We start from the raw sequence: 15,110 nt of genomic DNA on the forward strand, positions 1-15,110 counted from the left end.
ATATCCATGTCTTTTTTTTTATTTATTTTTTTATTATAAAGCAGGTCTAGGTTCTTTATTAATACTGTGAGAGTATTAAAACGCTCAGTCCACAGAGAAATGCACACAGCCTATAACTGAGCCTTAAAACGAGCCGTCAGGACCTCTGTAACTTTGTGATGTCACAACAAAGCAGTGACCATTTTCAGCCATGCCCCAAGCTCTGCCCACCAGGCCCAACCATCCAACCTTGCAGTATGTGGTTTACCTGAAATCTGCTACATTTTTATTGGATCACTCAGAAATGGATATCAAACACAGGGAAAGTGTGAAATAAGGGACCTTTAAAATGTGGAAAGCCACACCAGATTCAACCAGTGTTCAAGTATAACAGACTATAACTTTGTCTCTCATTCAGCCAAAGCTCATCATTAATGTCTTAGTAATCACACTGGAGCACAGAGTACATTGTATGTAAGTGCACAAAGTCAAAGAAATTGCACAGGCTTTTATTTTAATAAAGGTACATCTTTTTTTAGTGGTATGACTCATACATAGTCACGCTAAGTAGGTTAATTGTAGGCCTAATTACTAATGATGAGTGCTGTCTGGGGAAAAAAAAGATTAATTTCCACCTCCCCAAGAACATCAAGAGCTTTATAGGTTTTAGATGGCAAGTCTCCGACTGCCCCAAGGTCACAAGACGGGCTGTAATGTACCTTTACTCATTAGCTATGAGCTTCTAGTTTTACAAACTCATTGGCTTTGATTGCCTCTTCCAGCACAGCAAGCATTTGATGGGTGTTATATATATATATATATATATATATATATATATATATATATATAATATGTGTGTGTGTATAAACATGGAGCGCACGTGAGCCGTAAAACACTAAGCAGATTTAGGTAAACAGGTGAACAAGTTGCAGAGGGGGGAACTTTTTCAACTCAGGTAAATGCTGGCATTTCCCTCCAAGATCGGCCATGTCTGTTAAATGAAACGGGTCAAAGAATGTTTTTTGTTTTCAAGCACTGATAAAGATTTGGTGGTGGTCAGGTGCCAGTATTGTTTTGAGGTGAAACGATAAAGACACTTTGATTTCAAGGAGAGACGACAGCAGCAGCAGCAGCAGCAGCAGCTTTTGATCTAAGGCTGCAGACATCTAAACCACGCTGTCTAAACGTACAATTTCTCAGGTGTTCAGAATGGGCACAGACGACCGTCTGTTTGATCCTCCGAAAACGTACGACTCGTTTTCCAATCTGACAGCAAATCAACAGTCCAGACTACTCCAGTGTGTGCGGTCTGTTTATTTACTCGCCACAATTAAAGTTGTCTCCAGGGCAATCAATATGGCCGGCGCCTCATGTCAGATTCATAAAAGGTTTTCACAACATAAATTTGTCCCTGGATTCCCTTTTTCACCTCTGCATCCCTAATCCTCACCCCTCGAGACCCTCACTCTCCCCACCCTGCCCCCCCCCCCCCCCCCCCCCCCCCCCCCCCCCCCCCCCCCCGCCCTCCAATGGTGTGTGTGTTGGTTTGCATGCTGATGGTGAAGGGAAAGCCTGTCATGTCGCTTCAGGCTCTAGACAGCGCGTGGGGAATTATTGCTTTGCCCTTAATGCTGTAGGTCACACATAGAGCTCCAGCAGAACCAAAGGGGGGAGGGAATTACAGAGATGAAGAGATCATGTAATCCAATGGGCCTTTCTGTTGGGGACACTCAAACAGCCCTAGATTGACAAGGGTTGCTCTCTATGTCCTTGTCATCATCAGATTCGGGGGAAGTGACTGCTCTTCCTCTCGGCTGTGTTTGCTTTTGAAAATCAAACAAATAGTGGCATATTTGGAAGCGTAAGGTGTCACAGCTGCTTCAGGATCTGTCTGTAAGCCAGTGTTTGACTTGTTTGTTCAATAAATCACATGTATAGAGGTGGAAGCTGTTCTTTCACCATTTCCTGTCATCTGCTAAGACGTGAGCACATGTTAAGGTTGGCTGCATACTTTTTCTCGTCAAGAACAGTGAGTGTATTGATTAAAGCCACAAAAGCTGTAGCCACTTCCCGAAACTGCCCTAACTGGCATAGGTTACAACCAATTGCAGCAGATTATTAGGGTTTTTCCATTATGGAGGTGTCACGGCAAACCATGGCTGTGAGTCGTGTTGGCAACTTGAACATGTTTACTTGAACCACTAGTGAATCTCTGCACACTAAACAGACTGCATTTCATATCTTGGAAAGCTTTCAGCAGCAGCAGGGAAGCAGGGAAGGTTTGGTTTGTATTAACGGTAACTTATACAGCTCTGATAACACTGATGGGGATCAGTAAACGGTAAAATAAGGCGGATATCTGAAAGTTAAACAGGAGCACAGGAGTGAAGCTGAACTCCAAACCAAAGAGAATCAGGTAGAAAGTACTGAACACACAGAATTTTAAAGATTTAAAGAAGCTTTCTCTCTCTCATCTCCTGCTTACCTGCTAAAGAGGAAGAAACGGTCACGGGACGGCTGTGGTAGCCATAAAGCAGCCATCCTCTGCTGGTTGGAAGTTGTAGTGGAAACACGTCATCACAGCTTAGATCAGCACGACGTGGCTCAAGCAGACAAAGTTGAGGATAGCGGGTTGGTCTAGATTTGACATTTTGGTGTGAGATCTGGGATCAGATTCTAGTTTCAATTTTATGATTTCTTAAAATCCTCAAAGCTACAGGAAGTCTCAGCAAAATGTCATCAATTATTCTTCTTCTTCTTTTGGGTTTATCATCTTTATGTTCTGCATCAAATTCTTGTGAATTTTATTCTCCCAGACATGGCTTTAAAATATGGAAACTGCTCCCCTTCTTCTTCTTCAGGTGATTGTCAGGCCATTTGTCTAATTGCGAGGATGCTGACTTCCTGCTGTTTGTGAACTGGGAAACAATTCAAAGACTATCACACAGCAATCCTGGATTTTTCAAAATCTAAGTGAGGAAAAAAAAAAGACATTTATATGCGGCACACATTTCAATCAGGAGTCAATACAAAATAAACTCAGCCTGCAAACAAGATTTATGATGGTGAAGGATGTAACAGGTCCATTGTTGACACTTTGTGCAGCTCAGCAACAACGTTTTTCTAAATGAATTGTGAATTGTTGTGATTCTAAACTTGTTACTTACACTTATTTTCCTGTTACAGCTGTGACAGCTCAGGCAACTGTGAGAAAAGTCACAGAGAGCTGTGAACAGTTGCTGCTGTATATAAACATAGTTACACATAAAAAAAACCACAATATAAACATAGCAAAAGTAAGTGGACAGTGACACTTCTTGCATAGTAACAGGCAAATATAATACAAACGGGAGGAAATGAAAAGTAGGGAAATTAATAAACAAATATACAAATAAACACAAGTGCACCCTTGTACAAATACAGCAGTTACATAAAAGTTACTGAAAGAAAAAATAAAAATAAAAAATATATACCGTAATTTCCGGACTATTGAGCGCACCTGAATATAAGCCGCACCAACTAAATTGAAAAAGAAAAAAGAATTTGTACATAAATAGGCCGCACCTCTTTATAAGCCGCAGGTGTCCACGTTGTAACATGAGATATTTACACAGAAAGATTTTTTTAATTTTTATTTTAATAAGTGCTTTTTTCCGAACAGTGCCTGTAACACGGCAGTAACAAGCAGTCACAGCAGTAACACGACTGGTTAAAAAAAAAATAACCAGCCTACCAGCCGTAGGCCGTTAGCCTACCAGAAAAGTCACTGATCCCTATCTTCATCTTCCTCCTGCGCACTAAAACCACTGAAGTTGTCGTCTTCAGTGTCGGAACTGAACAGCCTCAGAATGACTTCGTCACACACTTTCTCAGTCTCTCTTTCGTTGTCGCTCTCAATGTCACTTTCGCCCCCTGGAGGCCGTTAGCCCGTAAAAATCTATAGATTAGCCGCATCGTTGTTTAAGCCGCAGGGTTCAAAGCGTGTGAAAAAAGTAGCGGCTTATAGTCCGGAAATTACGGTATATATATATATATATATATATATATACTGACTAATCTACATTCTTGATATAAAATACATGATGTTGGAACATGCTACATAATGTCTCGTCTTTCACATGTAGCTTGTAAATGTCACTATAAATGCATTGCAAAGTCAAGGTAAAATATGTAGTGTTAGAGCAGGTTTCTTGTAGCTCAACGGTCTTTGGGCTCCACTACGTCAACATGGCTTTACATTTATCAAGGACGGTGCAGCAGGAGGCCGGTTATTATGAAAGAGCTGCAGGAAAAGTTGAGTGACATCTTCTATGTGTGACATGAAGCTAACAATAGGAAGTAGGTCTATCTCAAAGTTTCACTGCATTCAGCTCAGACTTGATATAAAAAAAGATGGAGCCACTGAAACGTTGTAGATGATGAAAAATAACAGGGTTCCCAATCTTTTTGTGAAGCTTGCTACGTACGAGCTATTGGTGCGGAGAGATTTGGTAAAGGGTGTGGATTCATAAAATATTTTCATGTGTTTTGAGATGTCTCATTAAATGTTTATATGCAGTTCCGATGACACAATCACTAGACCACTTACTACTGGTTTAAAAGATCTGAAGTGAAGGGTTTTGAATTTGTTCACATCCAATTCTGTTTTCATCACCATCCGGTGTTGAAGACTTAGTCCATAAAAACACATCAAAGCGCAATATTAATTGACAACATGTGATTTTACAAATATAAAACTTTTCAAACAGGAATCAGTTTTAAAATGTAAACTGTATTTTCTGTTAATACAACCACAAATAGACATTGTACTATTAAACTAAATCTTAAACTCCATCATTACAGAGCATTTACACCTGACTTTAAATGGCATGCCATTTTAACTGTATCTTGAATATATAAGTATATATAAAATACTGTATTTTATGATTTTATTCAATAGTAGATGTTATCAGAAAAGGAAATCCAGTTGAAAATGACACATTTCATCTGAAACGCTCTTCATCTGATCTATGGATGAATGAGCCATGGCGTCAGCCTTTTCCAACTGAATGAATGACAATCTTGGCTGGGAAAATACGATTGACCTTTAAATTCAGACTCTTTTCCTTTAGTTCTTTACAGGGCTGATGTTACTGTCCCTGATAACCTGTGAAGGTCAGTGTTGGGTGAGCAAACTAAACATTTTGATGACAATTTAATGAAAAGAGATGAACATTCAAAGGGTCAGAAGGGTTCGATAGGCCTCTGAGAGACCTGTATCTCTCATTGTCTGACACTGTCAGATGCCAGGTCTAAGTATGTCGGATTATATAATATCAACTCAATACCATAAACTTGTCAGATGAATCTTATCACATCGTTATATTTCTTCAAGGGTAAATTGGTTTCCAGAGAATTTAACAACAAAGTAAATTCTATGAAAATAGTTCCTAGCAGATGACTCATCCAAATGATACACTAGCAACACAAGATACATTCTTGTGCATCAACATTAGAAGCTGTAATTTCCTGTGCAAATGAACAATCCCAAGGGGGGAATGAGTCTCTTTTCTGAGTCACCCAGAAGGCATCAGTTCAAACCCCCTTCAAATAAATGATCAGAGGATTTTCTTTGTCTTTCCCTTCCTTTTCTTCCTTACTACTGTCACAATAATGTTTTTTTCTTTATAATAATATTATTTACAACTTTTTTGATTTAACCATGCATATGGATTAATAGCTGTTGTAGTATTGATGGACATATCACACACGGACCATTGTGCATGTCCAAGTCTTTTTTTTCAAGTCAGGCTTTTGTATTTTATTTAGACATTTGTGGGGATTTATATGATTTTGTTGGTTCACTGTGAAGCTTTTTGTTTCCTTTATAAAAGGTTTGGTGTGAAAGGTTACGCTAAGGACCTCTTGCACTTCCTTACAAATCATAGTCCTTGTACAGTGAGCTTGCCAAGTTGAGAGTCAGTTGAGCTTTTTATGAAAAAAAAAAAAAAAAAAAAGTTGAGTTCTGATGTTTGTTTGGTGAAGAGAGTTCACTTTGCCACAGAAAGTGACAAAATGAAGACTTTTAAAGTGTGGCACCACCTACACTTTCACCAACAATAGATCTTGCCATTCTGGTCTCTTTGTTATTAAGCCTTGTGCAGTTTCCTGCTGCCATTTTACATGACACCTGGGAATTAAAATCCTCCAAACTGACACGCTCAGCCTCTGCCTTTTAGAGCTGCCAGTGTGCAAAGTTACCATACTGCAACATGAAGTAAACAAAAGACAGAAATTAAATGCCTGTTATTGTTTCAGCACTACTTGACTTTAATTGGCCAGCCTCATATTTCCAGGCAGTGCTCCCCATATGTGACCTGGTAGTAGACCACACAGAGAGAGAGAGACAGAGTTGATACACCCGAGTGCAGCGATAAGGAATTACGGTGGCGGCTGTCTCTACCGCCACCGCCACCAGCAGCAGCAGTAGGCGTGTTGGTGAGAGCTGATGAAGAAATATTGCAGATGCTCTTAAACCTTGAAGAATGAAACTGCAGATAACTTGATATCCGTCCTCCCTGCGGCTGATGTGTAATGATCCTGCGTGACTGACACTAAAAAAAAGCATTTTCTATGAACTGATAGTTTCACTCTCAATATACTGGCTTTAATCAGGCCCACAGCGAGAAATATTGCCTATCTTCTTTTCAGACTCGGCTTAGATCTCATATCAACTCACCTTTGGGGAAAAAATAAATTAAAATGTTGGCAGTGACTGTTTTTTTTCTGCCGCTGTATACTGATGGCAGATATCTGAGGCCCCTTTGCTTTTAGCTGAGCTGACAAGCACACTCATTCAATGTCAAAGCCCCTAGTACCGTATTAATCAATTGGCATTATCCCAAAATCACATTAATGGTTCTTACTTACAGCTAGCCAGTAGTGTAATCTTTCACTTCGGCAGCTTGTCGTCTGTGCTGCCACTGGAGGAGCACAGCTCAGCCGTACTGCTGAAGACGGGAGGGTGACACGCCCAGACGGTCCCACCCCTTGAACCAAAACCAAACAGAAAACATTTGAATTACGTGGTATTAATTTTGCGCTGCAGACAGGTGTCCTGTGGGAAATAGGTGTCAAGAAAATTTACATTCATGTCCCACTGCGACACATCTCAGACTGGTGCTGGAGTGGAGAGACCATCCCCCTGAAAATGACTCAGTTGGCCAAAACACAGATGTTTGCTGTCTTTCATGTGCAAATAGGAGACCTCTACGCTAATGGCAACTAGTCCCAGCTCAGACTTATACAAGTCAGACTGTGATAGAAGGAAAATACTGAATTTTAAGATGTCAATTAAAATCCACCACTCAGCTGCAGACTTTCTTTTTTTCAGTTTGAATCATTTAATGATATAGTTTTGGGCCACGTTTTACCCTTGGCCCTGTTTGATGTAACTTTGTATGCAGCTATAGAGCAAAGTACCTCAGGGCCTGCTGAAAGGGCACACTGCGCTCAGGTAAGTCAGACAGAGTTATAACCCAGTGGGGAGGCTGCGCTTGATGGTAAGACGAGATTGTAATAACTTAGTGCTATATGTAAATACTGCAGTGCAGCATCAAGATGTCACCGTCCAACTATTTATTCCACTTCAGGTATAATTTCCATGTTTATTTGCAAGTCATCCACACAGCTCTACATAATGCAGCGTAAGAGTGGAGCTCTGGCTCAGGACTAAACATAAACTCTGTATATAATGTTATGTTATAAATGCATCATCTGAAGGAATGGTTCACAGAGAGTTGACTCTGGGGCATTAATTACCCCAAGATTAGATTGAAATAACATTAGATTGAAGTAACAAAATTACTTTTTTAGAATTTTTTTAGAGCCTTGAAGGTTTATCGTGTCATATTGTGTTTTAAAAAAAAAAAAAGTGCCAGACATAAATAACATCCCACATTAGCTTTTTTTAAGTTCCCACGTTAGGTTAATAAAGTTCAGTTTAGTGTTAATGTTGACTTAATGTACATCACAAGTTGTGGTTTTTCCCTCCAGTGATGTAGAAACTGAAGCACTCCAGCTAAAAGATGAATTCAGAACATAGAAACTGTTCTTACTGGTTTTAATGAAGCAGCGCAGCTGGGGGCTTTGTGTTGAGTGGCGTGATGAGCCCGCTGTTTGGAGGACTGAAAGTAAACATGGATGCTGCATTAATGTGAGCGCTGACAGTTAAGGATGTACCAATTAACCAACCTTCTGTCGATGCTGATGAAAACATAAACACTTGTTTCGTTATTGAATTTGGTCAGCTCTTGATTAGAAAGTCTTTACGTTTTTCAGCCTACTTGTTGGCTTCACGTGCCGAATGTGTAGTGAGTGGTCTCACTGTGAGGAACATCTGGCTTCCCAAGAGATAAAAACACTGCTGCCCTGCGTCGCTGACACACTCAAACCAATTAGAGCAATGAGTCATATGCAGAATACACAGTGTGCTGCTGGGCATATGAATTGTGACATAACTTCATCCAGAGCAGCCTCAATCTGATTGCCTTGATACAAATTAGATGAACGCCATGTTAGGCAGTTTATCATTCAGTCACCAAGATGCCAGACCACTGGAAATACTGCAACATGAAAACTGAGTCAGAATAAACACTAGGCTGCACTGATGATACTCATTACATGTCTGTAGGTGGTACTCCATGACTGCACAGTGCAAAAACCTCAACAGTACATCATGTGCAGTTGTTTATTCACTTTCTGCTGTGTAAACATGAGAAACAGGGAGACTGTCTGTGCAAGCAGCTTATTATGATCCACAGGTTCATTTTTTGTTGTGATGAGGAGGATGTAATGGATGGATTTACACAAACACAGGACTGTGACAGTTCTTGATACATTCTTGGTTCTCCTAGCACCTCAGCCTAACTAATGTAGACAAGTGCAGGGGGCTGTTTCTTGACTCCAAGAAGTTAGGTGGCGTAAAACTGTAAAAAATAAAAATAAAGAAATCAGTTTTAAATTACAAACAATTGCTCCCCATCCTCACAAATCTGAATTCAATCATGTTGGCTCACATCCTCAAATCTCTGCTCCCGTGCATCAAATTGAGACCCTGTAGGTGAATGTAAGTAGCAGTTTGTAACTATGTAGCTTGTGTTATAAACTTCACCTTCTTACCGTCTGAGTTTCTGAATTAGATTGTGTCAAGTATCTACTGATGAATGTTAATATTGACTAGTTTCTAACTTAAGCCTTCAGTTATAGTTTAGCTAACTAATCTTAGGTAGGTGATCACGCTGCCCTTCATCTCTAATGTTGAACTGTTTGTTTCCTGTTTGAAACTGATTTGTTGTTTCTTTTATCCATGACCTTTCCACAACTTTAACGGTGTGCTTATTATTGTAACTATGACGACACATTCTATAACCTTAAGGAAGTACTTATATTTAACTCAAACCATGATCTTTCCCTAAACCTAAACCTGCCTTTTGGTTGCGTTCAATGGGTTTATCAGAACCTTTTTATTACTTTGCTGATGAGAGAGATGAGACTGAATCTGAAAAGTAACGTTGCAGGCTGTAAAACCAAAACAGCATCTTTCAGCTTTAGAAATTGGTGATAATGGGTTTTTCTACTTGGAGCAACTTGTTCATATTACACGTGGTCAATTTATCCATTACTCATATAAAATTATTGAAACTGAGAGTTTTAAATGTTCTTCCTATATCTTTCAGAGTGAACATATATTTTTACCTGAAAAAATAATTAGTGTGAGGCTAAACAGAGAAATCCTGCTCATCTTCTAAGTCCTGTAAACAGTAGGTCAGTCATTTCACTGACAACGCAGTGTAGCTTTGCCCCGTTTTTGTGGACTTTTATGGAAGAATACCCAAGTAGCTGACATGAGGAGTAATCATGGGGTATTTGGTTGTCAGATTTTTAACTTGCCAAGAGGCTTATCTCACATGCAAGTCATTTAGACTCTCCTTATCTTAATGAGAGAACAGACTGGTGATATGGGGCATGACTGTGATACAGATATATTTTGTTTTTAGGTTATGCTAATGAGTGCACCATATTAACAGTGCCGTTAAACTTGATCCCCTCGACACGCCTGCCTCAGTCACACTTCTTTGTTGTAGTCACTTTGAAAAGCTTTCGCTTCCTCGCTTCCTTTGTGTTCATGGATCATCATTGCAAGCTTGCAGATTTGGAGTTGCGTCATAGAGATCAGTATGGAAATTATTCTAATGAGCAGTCAGCAGGCTGCCGCAAATGCTGGAGAGGCAGCTCATGTGGTTCTACATAAGCAAACTTTTCAGCAGAAATACAGCAGGCTGTCAGTCTGACAGAGAGGTCAGAAAATAGAGAGAAACACCCCTGGCTCATTAATTACAAAGCTGAAGACTGGCCCCTGGTAAAGTTAAATGTAGGAGTCAGGTCAGGCAGTGTGATGTATTGAATTGAATGTGCATTTGGTGTCCAGGGGCCTGTCCACGCCAACTGGACATGCAGAGTACATGGCCCATGTTCAGATGCAAGGCTTTGTATCCAGCTTCTCTCTGCCTGGTTAAAAAACATGAATGATCTGTGTCAAGTTCACTGACGCTGCTGAGAGCAAGTAATCCAATTACTCTTGCATTTTACTCATTCCTGTGTAAAACTGGCTAAATACAGTTGTTCAATCATTTAGTCAAAAGAGAAATAATCATCAACAATTCTGATAGCCAGTTAATAATTGAAGGATCTTGTCAAGAAACCAAAAATCTGTCTTATTTCCTTTTCTTTTACTTTTTGTTTAACATCATTATAAATTAAATATCTCCAGGCTTTTGGACTTTAGGTCGAGCAAATCAAGTTATTTAGAAAAAGAGAAATTCTGAAGTGACCTCTGCACAATTTTCACATTTTATCGACTTGATGATTAATCGATAAATCAATCAAAAGATCATTAGATTCATGAAATGAATCATTAGTTGAAGCCTTAGTAGGAAATATCATGGCGTGGTGTCAAAGGTGTTTTTAGTGTAGTTGCGATTGAGCAAACTGAAAATAATTCATTATCAATAATGAACATCAAGGTCAGTGGATGTTTTTGCCTCTTTCCACATTATTTAACAACCAGGCAGAAACGTGCTGCCTCTTAAATGTGCTTCCCACATGCAAATGGAACAAGTTCACGCATGTTTTCCGAGGTCGCCAGTAAAAATGTAAGAAAAACAACAGTGGGTGAGGGAGGTTGAGAAAATGTAAGATTTAAATTACAACCTTTCAGTGCAACAAACCCCATGTAATGAGTTGAACTTCTCAAAAATGATGGTTCACGTTCCTGGAGAATCACAGGGAGCTGCTTACTTCATTAAGTTTTTTTCTTACTCCACCACTGTGCCTGTGATGTGACTCCAGCTTGAGGAAAATTAATACTTTCGTTTCCTTTTCTCAATTCATCACAGGTTCTATTGCATTTGGGTAATTGATTTGTATGCTAAGTGATTTTCCTCTCATCATTCACTGTTGGCCTTCGAGTAATTCACTGGGTTAAAGCATCTCAGCACTTATTACAGTTTAACATATATATGCCTGGGGGAGGGAGGCAGAGAGCACATAGGCTACGTCTCTGTCATCTTGCTTTAGAAGAGGTGTTAACGCTAATTTTATAGGTGTACTTTGAATCTTTAGTTTCCCTTCTTAAATACTGTCCTCTTTTCCATTTCCGCTGCTCCTCCTCAGTCTAAAAGGACATTTGTATGTATTATGTGTTGCAGCCAAAATTGTTGATGAGCGTCATTATAGCGTTTAACAATCCAGTTCAGTCATAGAAATGAATCAGTGGAGGAGTTTTATGTTGCATAGAGAGCAATCAGCATAAAGACTTGCTTGCCAGTGCACACAAAGAGAAATCTGGTGTATGATTCAGCAGCACAGCCATGAAAAAAGGGAGAAAATCACTGTTATCACCTGCATCTACCAGCACAAAAGCCCGGAAAGTAATGTCAGTACCAGATTACCTGAGACAGTTGATTACTGCACGGCCCGTGACGATGATTTACAGCGTCCTGGACAATGCATTCATCAATGTTCGTTTTACGCAAACAATGCATGAGTAAGAGCGCCCGAGTCCTCATATGACTCCTTGTGGGTAAACAGGGAAGCTGACAGTCTCTCTTATGCACACCCCCACTTAACGGGTGACTCCTAATGATTCAAAAAAAGCGTGATGTCAATATAGTGCAGAAGATGAACTCCGCATGTTTGCCTGCCTGTCACTGACTGTCCTGCTGCTTGTAAATGAGAGCACTGATGTCAGTGTTCCCCACTTCTTTTATGGAATCAATCTTCATCCCCTCAACAGTGTCCTGGTTATTAAAACATTTAAACGGTCTGCATAATGTATTACTTCAAAACATCATTAACCATGCATACATTCACTTCTCATCTAGTTTGCCATTATTCATGTGATTTATATAATTATCTTGTGAAAACGTTGAATCTTGAAAATGTCACGTCTTCAATGGCACTGCGTTTTTGACAGGATTTCACAAGCTTCCACTGGTTTTTTTCTCCACCTATAAAACACCCTGTCGGTCTTCAGTCACAGACAAAAGATGTAACTTGGATTGAGAAAGCTTTGACATGATAAGAGTTTGATATTCCATTGCTGTTTGGGATTCCATGACAGATGCAGTGCTCTAATTCTGTAATTAAAAGAAGAAAACATCATTACAGGTTCAGATTACGGAGAATCCCCCTGATCTGATGGTGCCCGAACTGAATTTAATCTCCTTGAGATCTCTGCAGTTAATTACTTATATGTGATGACAAATCAAATGAATCTGCTCTGTTTGTTGCAACTGCGTGCAGAATTACATTTTTAACCAGCTGCTATTGTTGGTATCTGATCTAATGTTCTTAAACCAAACTTGGCCAACTCACTTTGTAAGTGAGATTAAGTGAATCTTTCTTTGAGCATATTTTGCCTCTGTTCCCCTCACACTCACTATAGATGTAGAGCTTGGGAATATTTGCCATTTTCCTTCATCTTTAATTCAAAGACATAATTATGTAAAATGTAACTTTGCACTGACACCACAAAACTTTTGAAAAAGGAAATAAGTTGAATTCATTAGCAATAGCACACAACCTTGTTCATTTGAATACACTCAGGGGGTTTCGCTGCAACAGCTGCGGCTTAGTGTCTGTTGTTCAGAAAGAAAGTTACATAGTCTTACTTTAATTTCAGTTTTAGTTCATGGACTATAGATGATAGAGTGCTTCCTGCCATATGCATTTTTTAAAAATGTATTTATTTGCACAGAGTCACTCACTGTTCGTTGTACCTTGGCATGTGACAAATAAAACCTATGTATAATTTTTTTAAAACAACATAAGTTACCATATAGAAAGAATATAACATATAAAATATGATTAAACACAACAATTTAATTATTATTACACCCCACCCCGTGACAATATTGCATATCGCCATATTTGGGCTGGACGGTGTCAAGATATTTAAATATTTATATATTAATAATTTTAGAAATGGCCTAAGCCCCATTATGATATAAGGCAGGTTTGAAAGAAACGGCAGCAAATATTAGCTGTTGGTCAAAATAAAAGCTTTATTCTGAAAGAAGAACACTGTGATGAGAGATGTTGCAGCTTGGAGTGGTGTCATGTGTTGTCTATGCTTAACTATATTCAGTGATCAGTGAGTCATTTCATCAAGTAAGGATTCTAATTTGAATCTTTTATCCATCCTTTTTCCTTTTTTTTCATATAGATCATTCTTTTAAGAACAGATAATATTTCAAACAAATTAAGACAGAGGAACACACAGGGATGTGGAGTTTGTTCTTTTCATCTGCTCAGAAGTATAGTTTTGGGTCTTCAAACAGAGCTCTTTTGTATGTTTCAAAGTCTAGATCAAAGATGATCAAGCCTTTCTCCTTTTTTTTTTTTTTTGCAGTGAGGACTGTTAAACTTTGTAACAACTTGCCTGAGGAAATATGATGAGCTAACTGTAACTTTTTTAAAGACACAACATAAAAGTCATTTTAAGAACTTGGATTTTAATGATAAATGTATTATTGCCGGTAGCTACATGTACACTGTCAGTGTGTTGTTTGGAGACTCAGTATGGTTTGGAAGTATGCATGACTGGACTTTATTTGCAACCTGGGCCTTATTTGGTGAGTTTATATCATAATGATGATACAATTTTAAACACTCAGTCTTAATGATTCTAAAGCCTCAGATCACAAGGCTGAGGTTCGCCTTTAATTGGGCCAATTAATTGAGCAAACCTTCAGCCCATGTAAGCTGGTGCTGTAGTTCTAGTTACTTACTGCATGCTCTGCATTCTGCTGATCGTGAGATAAGATTCTCTTATTCCTCAGGGTTAACTGACTAAATGTAGACATGATAATTACATGTTTATTTGGTGATGTTAGGTTTTCTCAGTCAGAAACAACAGTAAGCATCATAGTATACTAAAACCTACCAAAAGCTGGAGAGAAAAGGTATCCTTATAAAAAGTGGATTCTGTATGTTCAGCTGTCACACAGGAAGAATGCCATTACTGAAACTGCAGAGCTTCAAGTCTCTCCACCCACAGTCTAAAACTCTAAAAACCAAAACGCTATTTAGCCACAGGACATAATAGGCTTTCAGTGCATGCATAAAAAATGTTCAAATCTTCACTTACAAACAACCACAGTCACATTTTTAGACACAAGATCTGTGATTCCTGAAAGAGGATGATAAGATGACAACCGACAAGTGTAGAGAAAATGCATCTACAGGACAGAACAACCTGCAGATTCAGTACATGAAACATATTCATACCCATACTCCCAGTGGCTATGTGAGGTTTAATGGGGTTTAGAGTTGTCATTGTAAAGTTTGGCAATATGAAGGGCCATTTGAGGCCCACTTTTCCCTTTTGGGACCCCAACCAATTGCCTGTTTTACTTCTCCTGGTGGTGCGTCTCTGCATACTCAAGGCGTTGTCCACTACATCTGGTTATGTCATGTTCTCTCCATGATTGTGCAGCTTTCCTACAGTGCAGTTGTTGCTTTTATTCCGGTCCGAAGACAAGCAGCTCAGTTCAAATTGCCCACACATGCAGATGTGAATATGAGGGTAT

General features: G+C 39.2%; 1 protein-coding gene and 1 long non-coding RNA gene across 2 annotated transcripts in view; both read left to right on the forward strand.

Annotated features, from left to right (window-relative positions):
- tmem132e (transmembrane protein 132E) overlaps positions 1-15,110 on the forward strand; it is a 359,849-nt gene that overhangs the window by 106,618 nt on the left and 238,121 nt on the right. The gene's annotated exons all lie outside the window — the stretch shown is intronic.
- Positions 1,504-13,332, forward strand: LOC139637634 (uncharacterized). The gene is made up of 2 exons (XR_011694646.1): positions 1,504-3,562; positions 3,594-13,332. It is a non-coding gene; the product is annotated as an uncharacterized lncRNA (long non-coding RNA).

This window comes from Trachinotus anak, unplaced genomic scaffold (genome assembly GCF_046630095.1).
Source record: "Trachinotus anak isolate AG129_WGS33_773 ecotype Australia unplaced genomic scaffold, CSIRO_AGI_Tana_v1 ptg000020l, whole genome shotgun sequence".
Classification (NCBI taxonomy): Eukaryota; Metazoa; Chordata; class Actinopteri; order Carangiformes; family Carangidae; genus Trachinotus; species Trachinotus anak.